At 37.7% G+C, this 17,408-nt stretch overlaps 1 protein-coding gene and 1 long non-coding RNA gene across 8 annotated transcripts in view; one reads left to right on the top strand and one right to left on the bottom strand.

Annotated features, from left to right (window-relative positions):
• tmem174 (transmembrane protein 174) overlaps positions 1 to 17,408 on the top strand; it is a 123,282-nt gene that overhangs the window by 81,304 nt on the left and 24,570 nt on the right. For 3 of the 7 annotated variants that reach the window (XM_087253692.1, XM_087253684.1, XM_087253689.1), the window contains one exon: positions 5,089 to 6,588. The exons of 2 other annotated variants lie outside the window; for them this stretch is intronic. The gene's annotated coding sequence lies outside the window, so the exon portion shown is untranslated. Of the gene's footprint in view, positions 1 to 5,088; positions 6,589 to 17,408 lie in introns of those variants that run through there. 2 more of the 7 variants (XM_087253694.1, XM_087253696.1) reach the window with 1 other exon arrangement.
• On the bottom strand, positions 942 to 3,711 carry LOC147844046 (uncharacterized). The gene is made up of 6 exons (XR_015491406.1): positions 3,653 to 3,711; positions 3,223 to 3,332; positions 2,154 to 2,269; positions 1,892 to 1,977; positions 1,555 to 1,597; positions 942 to 1,457 (listed from the first exon to the last, which is right to left on the bottom strand). It is a non-coding gene; the product is annotated as an uncharacterized LOC147844046 (long non-coding RNA).

The following is a 17,408-nucleotide window of genomic DNA, read 5'->3' as shown; positions in this document are numbered from 1 at the left end:
AAAATGAAAAGGAAGGGTTAATCAAACTTTTCAGGCTTGCAATTTCACTTGGATGACAGAGTGAGGTAATTATGACAGAAAAGGGTTTGTGGAATTGAAAACGGGAGTTATTTAGGTTTTAGCCTATTGTTAATTAGAAGAGCTGGAAGTGATGTAAGGTTTTGGGCCTGGTTCCGATGTTACAGGCATCCGCAGCTTTACGGCGTTTTGGTGGGCCCCTGAGGCGTAAGTGGCTGGCATAACTAAATCACTCGCGCCTTTCATGTTGTTGGGGATTTTTGCCAACTTTTCGGTATATTTAGACTGTGCTGAGCGGTTCACAAGATCGTACACCGGTGAGCCAGATTTTTTTTTCATTCAGTCTTTTAGAAAGATCAGCGACAGGTGGATTTCCTTACAAACCTGTCGTTTCATTTATATTTCATACACACATTTTGACACTCTCCACACACAGAAACTCTGGTGTCAGAGAGTCTAAATGAAAGCTACAGTAATTCTGTTCAATTTCCATGGACAGATAGCGACCGAAAAAATATGTGTGTGTGTGTGTGTGTGTGTGTGTGTGTGTGTGTGTGTGTGTGTGTGTGTGTGTGTATGGTTAAACAATTTTTATTCGCTCATCAAGACAGGTTTAGTTTTTATTACAGGGTGTTTTCAGAGTCTTACACAGCAAAATATGAGGACCCAAAACAACTCTATGGGTGTTAATTTCAACACTTTGAAAGTGTCTCATGGGGTCCACTCAAAACTTAGTTAAATTAACACTTTCAAAAGGGTTGGCACATTGACACCGAAGTAAGGGTTAATTTTAACTCTGGGCAGAGTTAAAAATGTAACTATATTTAACACCGCCTGGTAGTAATTTTTTTACTACAATATGTTGTTATTTTATTCAACTCTCTTGAGTGTAAATATGGTAAAAAGGTCAAATAGACTGTAAATTACAAAAGAAAAAACATTTTATTTGAAAACATTCACCGCTTCAACAATTCATTCAGTTTTTAAAATGCAACAATGTCAAATATGCTTTAAATTTTTTATTAGTACAGACAGTATCAACAAAATAGTTTCAGTCCTTTAGTCCAAACTTGATGTTTCATCAGTGCAATTTGAAAGTTCAATATAGTGTCACTCATAGTTTTCTGCTAAACGCATAGTTTTCTTCTGAAATGACATTTTAAACAACTTGGCGTGCAAATCTTTCACTTCTGGTGTTTCCTTGGTCCTCCATATCAAACACAGCAGTTTATGAGGGTATAAATGCTGTAAACTTGTGTGAAAACAAACTTTAGCTAGGAAATCTCATCAAGCATGTCCTGTGAAAGATGTGCTTCCCAGCCACAGGATGACCGTTTTATCCATGATGATGTAGTAGCTGCTGATCGCTCGTCTGGTGGTTCCTGATGCACGGATATAGGGTGATGCTCATCTAAGAACTCTTCAAGACTCCAGCATGACTAAGAAAAATGTTTGAAAACAAATTGCAATCAAATTCTATGATATATTTAAAAGAACATTTAAAGTAAATAAAACATTCAAGAAATCTAAACTCACCTTTTGAAAATCTTCATGATGATCCACAACTTGACTCTCCCAGCTGGTTGAGGTGACAGGATATGGAAAAGTAGAAAAAACACATACATCACTGTTGGATCTCCAAAAACAATTAGGTTAACCACTATGACTAGAACTGGAAAAACAGGCAGCTGTCTGTCCAGAATCCTGAATTTAACACAACACTTGGAGCAAAATTTAGAGGAGCTTAAAATCTTTTATATCATTTAGTGATGCTGACTTCCCCAAAATATTGGCCACAGTGTAAAAAATATTCATAAACTTACAGTTTTATGTAAGTGTGTGCCTGCGTGTGTGTGCGTGCGCGTTTCTTTACCAGATTTAACTTGTTAGGCCCTTTTAGGTCCAGTATTGACGCCACCTTTCCTGGAGTCTAGCAGATGTTTCAGGTCCAAATATAATCTAAAATATTAGGATAAGCAGAAGAGGAAAAGTGCAAAGCAAAGAGCAAAACATTATTTAAGTAACAGATCACCCACAATACAAAACCTATCACCTTCATGTCATTTGTTATTCTTGAATGCTCTAATACCCTCTCAGCTTATTGTGAAACAAATACAGAACTTTATCAAACATACCTTCATTATTATCACCACATATGACCAAGAAGGTGTGCTTGGTCATTTCACCAACTCTGGAAATACACCATCCGTCACCATCACAGGGTCTTGTGTTATTGTATAGAGAACTGTGGCTGTTAAAAAACAACAACACATTAGTATCTAACACATATGCATAACCTTCAGATAAAAAAGGGAGATGAACATCACAAAGTATGCCTCACACTTTTTCAGATATCTTTTGATTCAGATGTTGATTATTGATAATAAATCTACAAATCAAACCTGTATCATCATTAGGCTGCTCAAATATGAATCAGTTGATTAATTTTACAGACAGGTGGCTGTTTACAACGCACTAAATTGTCTTTAATAAAACGGAAATGTTGTGTACATGCTAGGTTTAGTCTATAAGCACAATATCATGCGGGAGAAAAAGTTTGACTAAGATGTTCCTGACTACAGAAATAGCCTAACTTACTAACGTCAGACATCCCGAGTTGGGAAAAGTCATTTTCGGGGGTTACAGAGTTGATTTGCGGGAAGTAGCGGGAGAGATGGGTACCTGAAGAGCAATGAGATGAGTTGCGCGCGACGTACCTAAAGAGCGGTGGGGGTGACTTGCGCGCGACGTACCTGAAGAGCTGGGAGGCATGCGGTGGAGAGGGGTGTGGAAAGTGTTTAATGACCGAGCGGGAGACGCGCGATTTCCGGGAAATAATCATTCATTTGCGGGCATCTACTTGGGCATCTGGGAGTCTCTGTGCATTTGCGGGATAACGTTAACGTTAGTCCCGCAACTTCCGGGAGAGTTCTGTAACGTTAAATGTCCGAGAAAGTGCAAACGCGGTCATTTAAAAGGCATTAATGTTAACATTTCGACTTTAATGGTTGTCAACACTTAATATAATTCAAGCGTACGTTATCACACGAGTCTATGGACTTACGGTATATGGACGGCCACGAATCAACCAGTTTAAAAGGGCCGCAGTGTTTAAAATAACCAAATTAACGTACACGAATAACAAACAATCATTTGTTTTAGTCAGGAAGCCTTTTACAAGTAAGCATGTGTTGATTTACTCACCAGATATGTTTTAGAAACTCTCCAGAGCTTATGGAAACCGTCCTGTGTTGCCGTTAGCATCCGGGCAGAGTAGGCTGTTAGGCGGCTCCGGGGATTCCCTCGCTAGTTTGCTTCAAATTAAAGGAGAAGTGTCGATTTTATTTTATAGATGGGAAACAACGCACAAAATGGCATTAAGCGTGACAGAAATGCGTTGAACATGTACATTTGATGTTTTTATGCACTTTGTATGCGTGAGCATATATAAAAACATTCTTGAAAAGAAGTCAATAGTAATGCAGTTAAGCTAGATACACAAACGACCATGAATGAACTGCAGAAGTTTAAAATTGTCACTCCATTCTAAAGTTATTAAATTAACAATGTGTTTACAACTGTATTTCCTTAAAGAAAGTCAGTAAAATACCAACATTTAGGTAGTTTGACTCACCAGTTGCTGTCTGGAAAATTCTTCAGTGACTGGGGCTGCATGAATTCCCGGATGTTGGAAATAACACCACCAAGTGTTGAAAAGATAACTCCTTGATTTCTCACTGAATAAAATCAATTTTAACTCTTATTATATTCATTTGTCAAAATCTAACTCTTTAACGTCAACACTTTACTCTGAAATGCTTCAACACCGAGAATTTAACTCTGATGAATTTGCTGTGTACAGCGTAAAATAAATTTATTTAAAAAATCATTTTAATCCTCGTATTTACAAGCTCGTGTGCACCTAAATGTTTAGTAGCCTACATTTATAAAGATAGTACATTTTAATTCTCTAAAAGTGAAATTTGTTCAATGTTTTCCGCGCTTCATGTATATATGATTAAAATGCGAACTGAAAAGAATTTCATCAAAATAAACCACTGAAAACGCTAACAGTTTAAACTACAATTAAGCAATATGAACTTGTCTATTTAAAAAATAGCCTACACACAAAAAAAAGCTCATTGGATTTTCTAATTTTATTAAGGTAAGTGGTTTAAAACAATTTATATGGGCTGAATTCATGAACAAATAAATTAGTCTTAGTAATTGTCAGCTTAATTTGTTTGTTTAAATGCGGCCCAAATAAACTGTTTGCAAACACTTGCCTTAAAAATTTGTAAATCTAATGATTTTATTAGTGTGTGTGTGAGTGTGTGTGTGTGGGTGTGTGTGTGTGTGTGTGTGTGTGTGTGTGTGTGTATATATATATATATATATATATATATATATATATATATATATATATATATATATATATATATATATATATATATATATATATATATATATATTATATATATATAATTTTGTATAAAAAGGTTTGTATTTTTATATTGATGGGATATGATAGATAATAGATATGCTCTTTTCCTGCACAGATGAGATTTTTGAAAAATATATTTTCACTCTAAACAAAAGAAAAAGAAAAAAGAACATGTGGTAGAAGCGATGGGTTATTTTCTTGTTTTTCTTATTAAACGTAGCCTAAAATATCTCTCTGTAACAGATTCGGATTTGCTGTGTGGAGCTGCTTGCAGAGTGTCGGGTCTCGGGATAGTGCGAGTCTGAAACCAGATGTTAAATTGTGTCTCTTTTTGATGCTCAGGGTTCGAATGATTGGATAGAATAATGTGGCTCGGGCATTCTTCTCATATTTCAGCTCACAGAAGACGCGTATTATGATATCAATTGTATGATCTCACTCTCACGCAAAGTGTTATAATCACAGCCGGGTCTGCGAGAGATTCAAAAATCTGACTGAACACATGTGCAGACAGAGATGAAGATGACGTGTGTGTGTGTGTGTGTGTGTGTGTGTGTGTGTGTGTGTGTGTGTGTGTGTGTGTGTGTGTGTGTGTGTGTGTGTGTGTGTGTGTGTGTGTCTTTTAGTGACAGGGACCCGTCTGCTGTGTGAGCGTTGGTTGTGGAGTTAAAGGTCGCTCTCGAACTTCTTTTCACAAGCGTCTGGTTAGGTTAGTGGTCACGACTCTATAATCCTAAGTCTTGTCACAAGGTCTGATCGTTGCTGATATGCAGACTTGTTACAAAATGCATTAGATATACTATTTCAGGTATTGTTGTAATTATTTTTTTTAAATGACAATCGAAGCTCACAACTGCAAATGATCGGAAATTCGTAAAATTAATACATTTACAATCTACCTAGTTCATTGTGCACCTTATAAAAATGTGTAAGCGTTTTATTAAGCCATACACTGCCAGGAAGAACAAAAAAAAAGTTTTCAATGATTCCAGAAGAAATCTCGAGAATCCTTTATAATGAATTTCAAAGAGTCAGTTTTTTTCCCATTTTTATAATCTAAAGAACGCTTTTCTATCATACATAATTTTGATGGGATGAAAATGAAACAATAGGCTATCGATGCTATTAATAGCCTTTCTTTTTAAGAATTCGGTTACTTGCTTTAGCTATAGGTCATTGGATCTTGACAGGCTTGATATTTATTTATTTTATATAGATATTTTTTTCATCTCACATAACCTCAATTGTATCCGTCTGGAGGTAGTAATTTGTTTCATTTTGTTTTATTTAAAAAAAAAAGTTTATATGTTTCGGTTTGGTGAAAATCGTAAACGCGTAATCTTGACTTTAATGGAAGCAGCAGCATCCTGAAATGGCTTTATTCACACTTGAAAATATTGACGGTGGAAATATAATTTTCTGCTGTATTTTTCAGCTACAGGCAAAATAGAATTTATGTACTTTTAAACTTATGAGCACTATATCTACATACTTTACCATACAATGGCAAATAAAGCCATCGAACACTTTGTCTGCTGCTGTCAAATTTTACTTTTCGCTGTAAAACTTTCCTGTCAAATTTAATAATAGTTCAAATAAATCGCTAACTGTGCTTTAAATTAAGATATCGGTGTTAATAATTACACACCATACTCCAAATCAGAATACATCTGGACAAGACAACCAAAAATACATCGCACCCCCTTCTCCTTAATCGCTACCAGATGTGAAGACCGAGTAATTGATTTACCGCCATTCAGTGGCCCTAATGCAGACTGAGATGCTTAATTGTGTATTTATTTTTTTTTCCTATAGCGCATTTTCTAGTCTTGGCGCATCTCCACGCATAAATATTCCTCTGGGGGAATTACATTTGTTTTTACCATGGTTTACCCTGATGTCTTCGCTCTCTCACCCCTAGACTTACCTGTCACTAACATCTGAGCGCCACATGCTTGCCCAATTCGTCTCCTTGCGCGAACAATCTTCCTTGTTTCCTATGCCCCTCCAGGTTCTCTTCCCAGCGGATGCTTATTCCATTGACCCCATGCGCTCACTTTCACACGTCCTCCAATTGTTACCTCACGAGTAGTCTGTGGAATAAACTTTCTCTTGCTGTCTGTTCATATGTTTCACATTTTTTTGCTGATACTTTAGCAGTATTTATGCAAAATCAAGTAAGAAAAATGGAAAACATCTAAAATGGAATAAAAAAGTTTTTGGTTTAGTTAAGAAAAATGGCATTGGAATGTTTTAATAACTGTATTTATTTGAGGTATATCACCATTTGATTTGTCAAATTTAAGCCCTTTTTAAGTTGTTATTGTCCCAATTTACTTTTAGGCATTGGATTTAGGCATTGCAATTAGCTAAAGCGGGACATCATAAAACATAGCCTACTTAACAGATAGGTGAGATTTTCATTTTTTAAATCGTTTTAATATTTTTTTTGCATTATACCACTGGACACGACGACATTGAGAGGAAATAACAGGGGAAATGAGTAAAAACAACAATAAAGACAATGAAATGGGTAAAAAAAAATCGTGTTAGCGTAAACTATTATATTTTTCCTTCACATACTAGGTAAAATGTGTTTCTCACTTCACAAGTAGCACTGTCCCAATGACTAAAATTGTTTCTTGTAGGCACGTTTTAAATAACCACCCATAATTCCTTCAGTTGATGATTACATCGACATTTCTTTAAAAGGTAGATTAGTAGGCAATTTAACACACAGCTCAACTCTAAAAAAAATGTTAAAATTTAGCTGACTTCACCCTACTTTGGACACTGTAATTAATTCTACCGGAGTTGTAACATCTGCGCGCGTCTTCAAACGGAGTTCCCGCATCTCCACTGGTTATATTGCACGCGCCCTTGACCAACCCACAGCGAGGCCTGATAAACGGAGAGGAAATTCCAGACCAGTCCTCCGGGATCCCCTCGGGTGAGCTCCAAGAGTAATTCGCCTTTTCAGTATACAAAGGGGAAAAATTCTCTAGATTGTAATCATCAAAATACGTCGCTATGCTGCTTTGGCAGTCCAGATATCAGATGAAGCTTAGTAATGGTGTATCTTTACGCTTTGCCAAAAGATAAGTCCCAGTTGGTGAAATGTTTGCTTCTGTGTACAATCGGTTTTAATGACATCATAAACTTATCGTGACACATGTAATGAATTGCCATAATAGAGCACAAAGCTTTTCAATGGAGCGCAATAGTTCAAGAGAATACTTTGCTGTCACGTTGCAGTTCCTGGACAAATAAACGATTTTGTTTTCTGCCGGACTGTAAACACTCTACTTACCAGCCAGGCAGGGCGGCAGCATCAATAGGAGAAGTGCGCATGGTATATCACAAACATTTTCCCAAACTGCTGCAGACTTCCAGACCAATTAGGGGCATTTTGCTTTGCATGGTGGAGGAAATAGCTCTCCACGCTGCAAAATGTCACAGAAAAGTTCCCGGGGCAAAAGCCTTTTTTTCTTTGAGACTATGAGTGTAAGCGTCTCACAGAAGTTCCCATAAAAACAAGCAGGGTTGAATTTTTAGTAGCCTACGTATTCACCGCATTAGCTTTGAACGGGTTTAATGAATATGAGTTGTTGTTGAGGCATTAATTTAGCGTTTTGGGGGATTTATTTTAGCATTAATATTTTTCTCATTATCAGTGAAATGAATACAGCATCATCAGTTTTCGAGGATCTATGTTTTAACAGGAGAAGTCAAATAATGGTTTTGTCTAAAAATGCAATACAAATAAAGTTACAATCTATACATATAAAAGGCCACATAAATTATAATATATATATATATATAAATTAATAGTGACTGAAGCCAGAACAACAAGAACAGCATGGATGATATTTACATGAAATATGTTATGTAATCCATGTATGTTTTTTGCAAATCAAGACCAAAATCTCCCAGGAGATAAGAGGGCTGACAGTAACTTGATTGAATATTTTAAGCTAGTTGGTAGCTAATTTGTTTGGCTAAAAAAGAACAGGACAGACAAAAACCTCACCTATATATAAGCATTAATAAAGGTAAATTATTACAAATACTATTTTACCACTTTTTAAAATTATTTTAGACAAATGCATATGTTTTGAAATCACAAAATTATATGTTATAACAAATCTACCTGTGATTATTTCCATTGGACGTAAACTTCCAGATTTTGTGAAATTACCAGTTTATTCATTGCAAATAAAAAGAAAGAAAAGAAAATCACCTGATGTCATAATGATGATGGAATATGCATTTTTATGAATCATTTTTATTTCATGCCATTGCTACACAAATGGTAACGGGCGTTTCCCTGACCTTATCTCTCAATCTTTGCTCTGCACTTTGAACTTGTGCATTTGTGCACAATTTAAAACACATATTGGAACATCTGGAGACATTCCTGGCAATTTAACGCCATGTCACGGTTTATTTATTTTGACTTTAATTGTTATTTAAGTTTGTTTTTGTGCATTTATCGATCTACTTATGTAGCCCTATTTTAACTGCTTGGCTGTGAGTGAATCCGTGAGAAAGTGCAGCATTAACCAGATGGGATGGCAAAACAGCTTGCAACTAGTAATATTCTTAAATCTCTCTTTCTCTCTCTCTCTCTCTCTCTCTCTCTCTCTCTCTCTCTCTCTCTCTCTTTCTCTCTCTCTCTCTCTCTCTCTCTCTCACCCTTCACTGTAACAATTTAAAGAGTAGCAGTAAGGAAACTGTGGTGCATCTGTTTAGTGCAAGAAAGAAAAACATTTGAGAAATTCAGTCGTTCCGGGTTAATGATTGCAGCACGTGCGTGAATCCTGAGAATATCATTCTCACTTTTTGCAATTAGGGAAGACTGATGAAAAGCTCTTGTCTGTTTATAGCTTCACAACAAGTAAAACCCAGCGTATTGTAAGAATTATCCAGTGCTCATGCAAAACCCCACATCCCTTCACTGTGAAATGTATTTTTAATTGGAATATTCTGTAAATTGAATTTCATTCATTCATTTTTTTTTCGGCTTAGTCCTTTTATTAATCTGGGGTTACCACAGTGGAATGAACCACCAATTTATCCTGCACGTTTTACACAGCGAATGCCCTGCCAGCTGCAACCTATCTCTGGCAAAGTAAATTGAATTTACGAATGTAAAATGTAAAAAAAAAAAAAAAAAAAAACCAAACAGAAACCACAGCTGTACTTGCTTGTAAAATCAAGAAGAAAACAGCAAATTATTGTAAAAGCTTTGTGTTAATATTGTGCAGAATATTAGCGTATGTGTCAGTATCTGATGTTATCTGTATCTTCTTTTATTTAAAGGTAACTGTGTGGTTACTATTGCAGTGAAAAGCTGTTTGATAATTAAAATCACACATGAACACAATGCCTTTAGTAAATAGGAATAAATAAATAGAAAAGGATACAAATTTAGCACACTGTAATTTAAGCTGTTTAAGTTTTTTGCATCTAGTTAAATACATTTTTTGAGTTCTGCTTACTAATTTGGGTTTACAGTACTGTACAATATTTAGACAATAAAAATGTTTTAGCTATTGGTTTAAATGTTTTAGTTCAGCTTACTTGATAATTTTAAGGCAATCAGTTTCCTAATATTTTCCTGAATGTGAACACTAATATGACGCTAACACAACTTTGAGTCACTGGTACCGAAGGTTAATTTATTAAGAAGCTGTAAATACAAACTGTTTTAAGTTATGCTCTCTTAAAATTAAAACACTTGTTTACTTGGAAATTTTAAGGCAATTGGTTTCCTCAACTTTTCTAAGCAAGGTAAACTTATTACATTTTACAGTGTTTATCATAACCTGTTTTACATTTAAAAAAAATAAAAGTCCCATTTGGAACGTAGTTTCACTCTGATGTTCTGATGCCCTGCACAGGAAGTTTGGCCAGAGGAGAAAATCATCATTCCCAACTGAGCCTGGTTTCTCTCAAGGTTATTTTCCCTTCACTTTCGTCAATTGATGAAGTTTTGTTCCTCACTACTGTCGACAGTGGAGCTGTGCGTTGCTAGTTTTTGTTCTTCAGTGTTTGAACTCTCAGCAGTGAAATTAAATCACACTGAACTTAACTAAACTGAACTTCCACTGAAAACTGGACTGACACAGTTTTAATTTACTAGAACTTTTATGTTAAGCTCCTTTGACACAATCTACATTGTAAAAGCGCTATATAAAAGAAACATGAATTGAATTGAATGTCATAGGAGTTTTTTAATGACATTTCACTGATTTAAGCATGTTGTTTTTAATTGCATTTGAAATCAAATGCAACAAGCTGTTCTGCTATGATATTAAAATTCAATATATCATTTATCCAATAGAAAATTTATGACAAGAATCAGTTCTAAACTATTAGTTTCAAACCCTAATGTCGCTGTAATTAAGTAAGCAAACATGCCTAAAATATGCACCTACTCAAATACTCAAAGAAACATTATAATAAAGACCTTTCTGTGTGTGTATATTGTTGAGATTAAAATGTTCATCTTAAAGCATATTCTTCGGCCACAAAAAGATCTTAATTGTGACTCAAAAATACAACAACACAACAACAACAACAGCTGTTAAGATTTAAGATAACTGTGTATCAGGCTGTTCAGCCATCATGCCATTGAAACAATTCGCCTGAGGTTAACTGAACTCTGCCAGGGGGGGGTTCCGTTCTTTTCTGCTCGGCCATTTAGTTAATGAACGCAGTGTGTTGTTTCTCTCTCCGTATTAAGACATCCGCTCACCTTTCTGTGCCAAGTTACGAGTCCTCCAAGAGGCTGCTGGTCAGATGTAATGTTGTGTGACTCACGCCAGCTTCGATGTGCACACATGAGCAGATCTTTTGCCAGAGAGTCTGCTTTTTAAGCACAATCTCTGTCCAAGTCAATCACCATGCACAAGACCATCTCACTTCAAACAGCTTTGAATTAACAGACCCTAGTGTGTGTGTGTGTGTTTGTATGTTTAAAGCTAGAGAGAGAGAGAATTTTTCTGAATGACGGAGAGTGAAATAAGCCTCAGACTGAATGTGTGATTTTTAAAAATTTAAAGTGTGTGTTGTTTTGTAGCAGAGTGTATAATAATGGGTGCAGCACAGAAGGTCTCCAGTGTTTGCCCATATACAGCTGTGTTGTCGCCCCCTCCTCGTCCCCCTGCCGCTCACAGTCTTAGTGCTCTATGGAAAAGTTCATCAATATTTTGGGCGACCTTTGACATGACCTCTACAATTTAAACAATGGGATTCTGGGTACACTAAATGGCCATGTGGTTGGCAGGGCGGCAGGACTAATGAGGGAATGTCGTCTCGGTTTTACAGTTCAGGCCGAAAGCGGTCAAGTGGAAAAACGGCCCCGGACTGCCTCACGCAAACTTTCAAAGAAGGGGAGCGCACAATCCCCACAAGGGCTTTTCTTTTAGTCCATCACTTCAGCAGCTCACTCTCTCTTTTCCCACTCTCTGATCTCTCTATGGTGTCCTATTCATTTTCATCTCTATCTACTCAGCCTATCGAGGCCTTTTTTCTGCTTCTCCCTCTCTCTCTCCTGCTCATGATCGCATTCTACCCTCCGCATTCTCTCTCTCTCTTTTATATTTGGCCAATTATCAGATTAAAGAACACCCAACTCAATCTTTTTTGATATAATGAGTGTTCACCCTCCCTTGTAGATCCGTCATTAAAGAGACAGTTCACAGTGAGTCTGTCATCAGGCCTTCTGCAGTCCTGTCTGTGTGTGTGACTGAAGCCCGGTGGCTATCCATTTTGGTGGGTGTTTACAAATGATGGGCTTGTTTAGCTTTATTTTATTAAATAGTTCCAAACAATGCCTGCACTTCTTTCCTAAATCAGCTTGTTAACATTTTTTGACATTTCGAAGGCTCCACAAATGGTTTCAGTCAGATCCTTTTTTTTGGTTTTAGGAATTTATTGGAACACACACACACACACACACACACACACACACACACACACACACACACACACACACACACACACACACACACACACACACACACACACACACACACACACACACACACACACACACACACTCATAAATGAAACATGACAAGATGATTGTAGATCATCCCTTAAAACAACATTCTAGCACACACTCTAAATTCCACATTCAAAGCCTAAAGTGCTGAGCAATGTGATCCTGGTTTTTATTTACTTATTTTTATTACTTTTATTAAATGCATCCATGCATAACAATCATAAAAGAAAATATACATTTTGAATTATTATTTTTTTTCTAAAATTTGTTGCTCTACCCTTGAAAATGCTTATTAAAAAGTATTCTTACAGAAAAAAAATGCACTTTACAAGTAGTGTTCGTGGATTAACATCTATGTTGATCCTGAAACAACTTTCCAAAAAGCCAATCAGAATTAAGAGCTATGTTCATTTTTTATGTTAAAGGGCACCTATTATACCCCTTTTGTCAGACTTGGGATAAGTCTTTTGTGTCTCCAGAATGTGTCTGTAAGGTTTCAGCTCAAAACACTCATCAGAGTATTTATTATAGCTTTCAGAATGTTGGAATTGTCTGCTCTGAACACAATGTAGCTGTTTTTGTGGCCTGTGCCTTTAATGCTCTTGTCCCCGCCCACTGTTCCCACATGCCTACCAGAGTGTACATCAATCTCTGCCTCAGCTGCATCAGATAAACAGCACAGTAACAGACATGAAGGAAGCAGATCTTGTGTAAAGTTTGTGAGAAATGCTACAGTAAGTCCAATGATTATTTGATGTATTTGTTGTGGAGCTAATTCAAGCCTTTCTGCAACGACGAGTCACATACAATGTCTTTACAAAGTTCATGCACACACACACACAATGGACACACACACACATAAGAAGTTCAATTAACTTTGCATGTTTTTTGCACGGCAAATATGACAGGATACAGGTTAATATCTAAATAAATATAATAACTGCTGTATTACAAAATAAACCTGATTTAACGTACACAAACCGTGATTAAAGCGCTTTCTTATATAATTATACTGATACTATGCAGCTGTGCTGACAAAGGCGGTAAAACCGCTGTAATTTGTTGCAAACATACACTGTTTTAAAAATGTTTTAAACATGTAAAACTCATTCTTGATCACATTTGATGATGATTGTGGATCACAGAGAGCTAAACAGATCTTTTATTCCGAGTTGCTTTGCGTACGTTTTGTCTTGTAGATATGATTATACTCGTTACTACAGAGACATGTCAATACACGGCTGTCAATCAGTTTGGTGGGCGGGGAAATCACACTCCTATACATCACGTTGCGGTGTGCCTCAAAATGGGAGGTATTTAGATTCTATTTTAATGTTAGGAGCTTTTTTAATTACTCACAGTATCACAGTATGACTGTGGACACACTAAACCTACACACAGTCCTGTCCAATCAGCTTACAAAAGATGATTTTCATCATAGGTGACCTTTAAGTTTAGGCTTACGGTTAGGATTACACACTTTCACATATTTTTTTATCCAACCATAATTCCCTGATTTATTTCTCTGATTTTGGAAATAATTTAGTTAGGGTTGGGTTTAGGGGTAGGGAATAGTTATGGATTACATTTTCAAACAAAAATGGTGTTCCAGAATAAACATAAATGTTTGCTGTTCAAATGATTATGTTGTTTTCTTTGGTTTGTTTATGCTTTCAAATCTTATCAAAATCAGTAGCATTGAAAAATGGTTGTGCTGATTAAATGATTTACAATGGTTTGAAATTTCAATTCATATTCCATCACTGAAAGCAAAAGAGAGCAGAGAGAGAGAGAGAGAGAGAGATGGAGATGATGCGCTGAAACCGCCACTGGAGTTTTCTTGTCAAGGAAATCCTACGGGGAAAGAGGTGGTGTTCCTCTCGCTCCAATAAACCCTCACATGAGCCTTGTGTGTCTGTATGAGTGTGTGTTTCTCTTTTGAGGAAAATTAAGAGATTTGGAAAGTGTCCTGTAGCGTTTCGTTAGGACTGTTCGCAAGTATCCTTTTCCAGTTGTCTGTCTGGCCTTGACTGATTTGGCGAGTGCAGTCTAATAATATTTGATGCTTGTGACTAGCAGAGTTGCCCGGACAGCAGTGTTTCCAGTGTGGCTGTGGATCTCAGCCATAGTCACGCAAGCTCTGTGCATGTGTGTGTGTATTAATATGGGCTCTTGCACCTCAGCCTGCACTTTCTATGTCTTATATGTGTTTTTGTTGCATTCGATCACCATGCTTATCTGGGCTTGACCCCAAGAAATGATGATTCTGGATGTGATCTCATTGCCGGCTGGCGGAAATTCTAACAGCAAACGCACACCGGCTTTTCGACACTACTAACAGTTTGAGTTTGTGTGATTGTAAGTTCTTGTAAGGCATGTATTAAAAAAGATAATAATTCCAGTATTGGACAAATACATCCAATGACACTAAAAATATGTGTGGCATTGACACAATGCTCAACTGGTACTAATGGGCCCATCTCAATGACGCCAAGTTCTGACCCTACCATCCGTATGTCCAAGCAGAATTTGAGACTCATCAAACTAGGCAACGTTTTTACAATCTTCTATTTTCCAATTTTGGTGAGCCTGTGAGAATTGTAGCCTCAGTTTCCTGTTCTTAGTTGACAGGATGAGGCACCCGGTGTGGTCTTCTGCTGCTGTAGCGCATCTGCCTCATGGTTCAATGTGTTGTGTGTTCAGAAATGCTCTTCTGCATACCTTGGGTGTAACAAGTGGTTAAGTTACTGTTGCCTTTCTATCAGCTCGAACCAGTCTGGCCATTCTCCTCTGACCTCAGGCATCATCAAGGCATTTGCGCCCACAGAACTCCCGCTCACTGGACATATATTTTTTTTCCTGACCGTTCTCTGTAAAACCTAGAGTTGGATGTGTGTGGAAATCCCAGTAGATGAGCAGTTCCTGAAATACTCAGACCAGCCCGTCTGGCACCAACAACCATGCCACGTTTAGTCACTTAAACCACCTTTCTTCCCCATTCTGATGCTCTGTTTGAACTGCAGCAGATCATCTTGACCATGTCTACATGCCTAAATGCATTGAGTTGCTTCCATGTGATTGGCTGATTAGAAATTTGCGTTAATGATCAGCTGGACAGGTGTACCTAATAAAGTGGCCGGTGAGTGTACGTGGAAAGTTTACATATTCTTCCTTTCTGTCTGTCTGTATCTAAATTGTATACTTTTCCAAGAACACAATTGCCTCACAGCAAGAAGGTCGCTGGTTCGAGCCTTGGCTGGGGCAGTTGGCGTTAGGAGTGTGTGGAGTTTTCATGTTCTCCCTGTGTTAGCGTGGGTTTCTCTCAGTGCTCCGGATTCTCCCACAAGTCCAAAAATGTGGTATAGTTGAACTGGGTAGGCTAAACTGTCCATAGTGTACTGCGTAAAACAAATGCTGGATAAGTTGGCGGTTCATTCTTATGTGGTGACCCCAGATTAAAAAAAGAGACTAAGCCGAAAAGAAAATTAATGAATTATATTCAGAGAAATTGTTGTGGCAGCCTTCAGGAATGACAAATACACTCACACACACATGCAACTTTCAGAAAGAGGGAGTGTAGTCAGATATTGAGCTGTCTGTCCTCCCACTCGGCTAAACAGATGTGGAAAAGACTACACACACTCACAATAACCAATCATTAATTAAACCCCTCAGTCAGTCAGAGAAAGCGAATTCATGCCTGCAAGATGTCAGTGAGATACAAAATTTTTACATTTGAAGTAATATTAGAAATCCAATTTCCTGTTTGACTTCAGGATAGGTCTGCTGTTGACCAGGTCCAGAGCTGTTGTGTGACTTTTATACACCAGCATTTTGTTTCCAATCTTGAGGCAGAAAACGTGCAAGTCACTGAGTGCAGGCAAACCCACATCAGAGAGTTATTAGCAGAAAGTGTTTACCTTTTTCCTCCTGCAGCATTTCATTAAAAGCTGCACAATCCCTCTCTGCGTCTTTCAGAGTCTCGCTGTAGAAAATTAGCAGGAGAGCTGAAATCTTTACTGCTTTTTTTTCCTCCATCTGTGTGTGCGTAAGATCTTGAGGGGATATCAGAGGTGTAACTCATCCAGATGTTTGTGGAAGTTTTAAGGAAGTCATCCACCCTTCTGGCTTAACAGGTTAAATGTCACAGGACGCACAGCAGCACCTTTGGAAAAACTAACACATCATCTGTGTGTGTGTTTGTGTGTGTGTGTGTGTGTGTGTGTGTGAGCAACCCGAGCAAGCGAAGCCCTTCGTTTCGCAGTGTGAGATTTATGATACATGTGGCCGTTTACTTTGAATCTTTTCGGGCAAACTGTGGTTGCGCAGAGTGAGTCTCTCCGAGCTCAGTTTCACTACGTCCACTCTAAAGTTTTATGAGCGTGTGCGAGGGAGAGCGTAAACGGGTCACGACCCAAGACGGCGCTTTTTCTTCCCGAGGAGAAGATGGAAGACTTCGAGGGTCACAGAAAGCGAATGATCTGCTCATGACTGTGGAGAATGTGCATGTAATCTGCCACTGTGGAAATCCGTCAGACACCCTCTCTCTCTCCAGAACACTCCCTCCCTCGCTCGTCCTTCTTTCTGCAGGTCCATAACAACACATTCTCACTCCCAACTCGTCACATACTGACGCTTGGTCAGGAACCCTCGGCGTCAGTTATTGACGCACAGGGTACCCCTTTAGCGTCATATTTAGACGTGCAGGGATTCCCTATAGAATCTGTGCCTGAGCCTGAGGCGTCATATGGAGACGCTGGAGGCTCGTATAATTACCAATAGATGTCAACGCAATTTTTAAAACCTGATTTACGCCTATAATCTTAGTTTTCTTATTTTAAAAATATGTAATTTTTATTTTGTTCATGAAAAGCGTCTGTAAACGGGGTCGAAACTACTGTATGAATAAACTTCGGCCCACGTGACATCCCTTCA

This window comes from Danio rerio, chromosome 5 (genome assembly GCF_052040795.2).
Source record: "Danio rerio strain M-AB ecotype USA chromosome 5, GRCz13ab, whole genome shotgun sequence".
In the NCBI taxonomy this organism is placed as follows: domain Eukaryota; kingdom Metazoa; phylum Chordata; class Actinopteri; order Cypriniformes; family Danionidae; genus Danio; species Danio rerio.
Note: the sequence above shows the minus strand (reverse complement) of the source record. Positions and strands in the feature narration are given on the sequence as shown.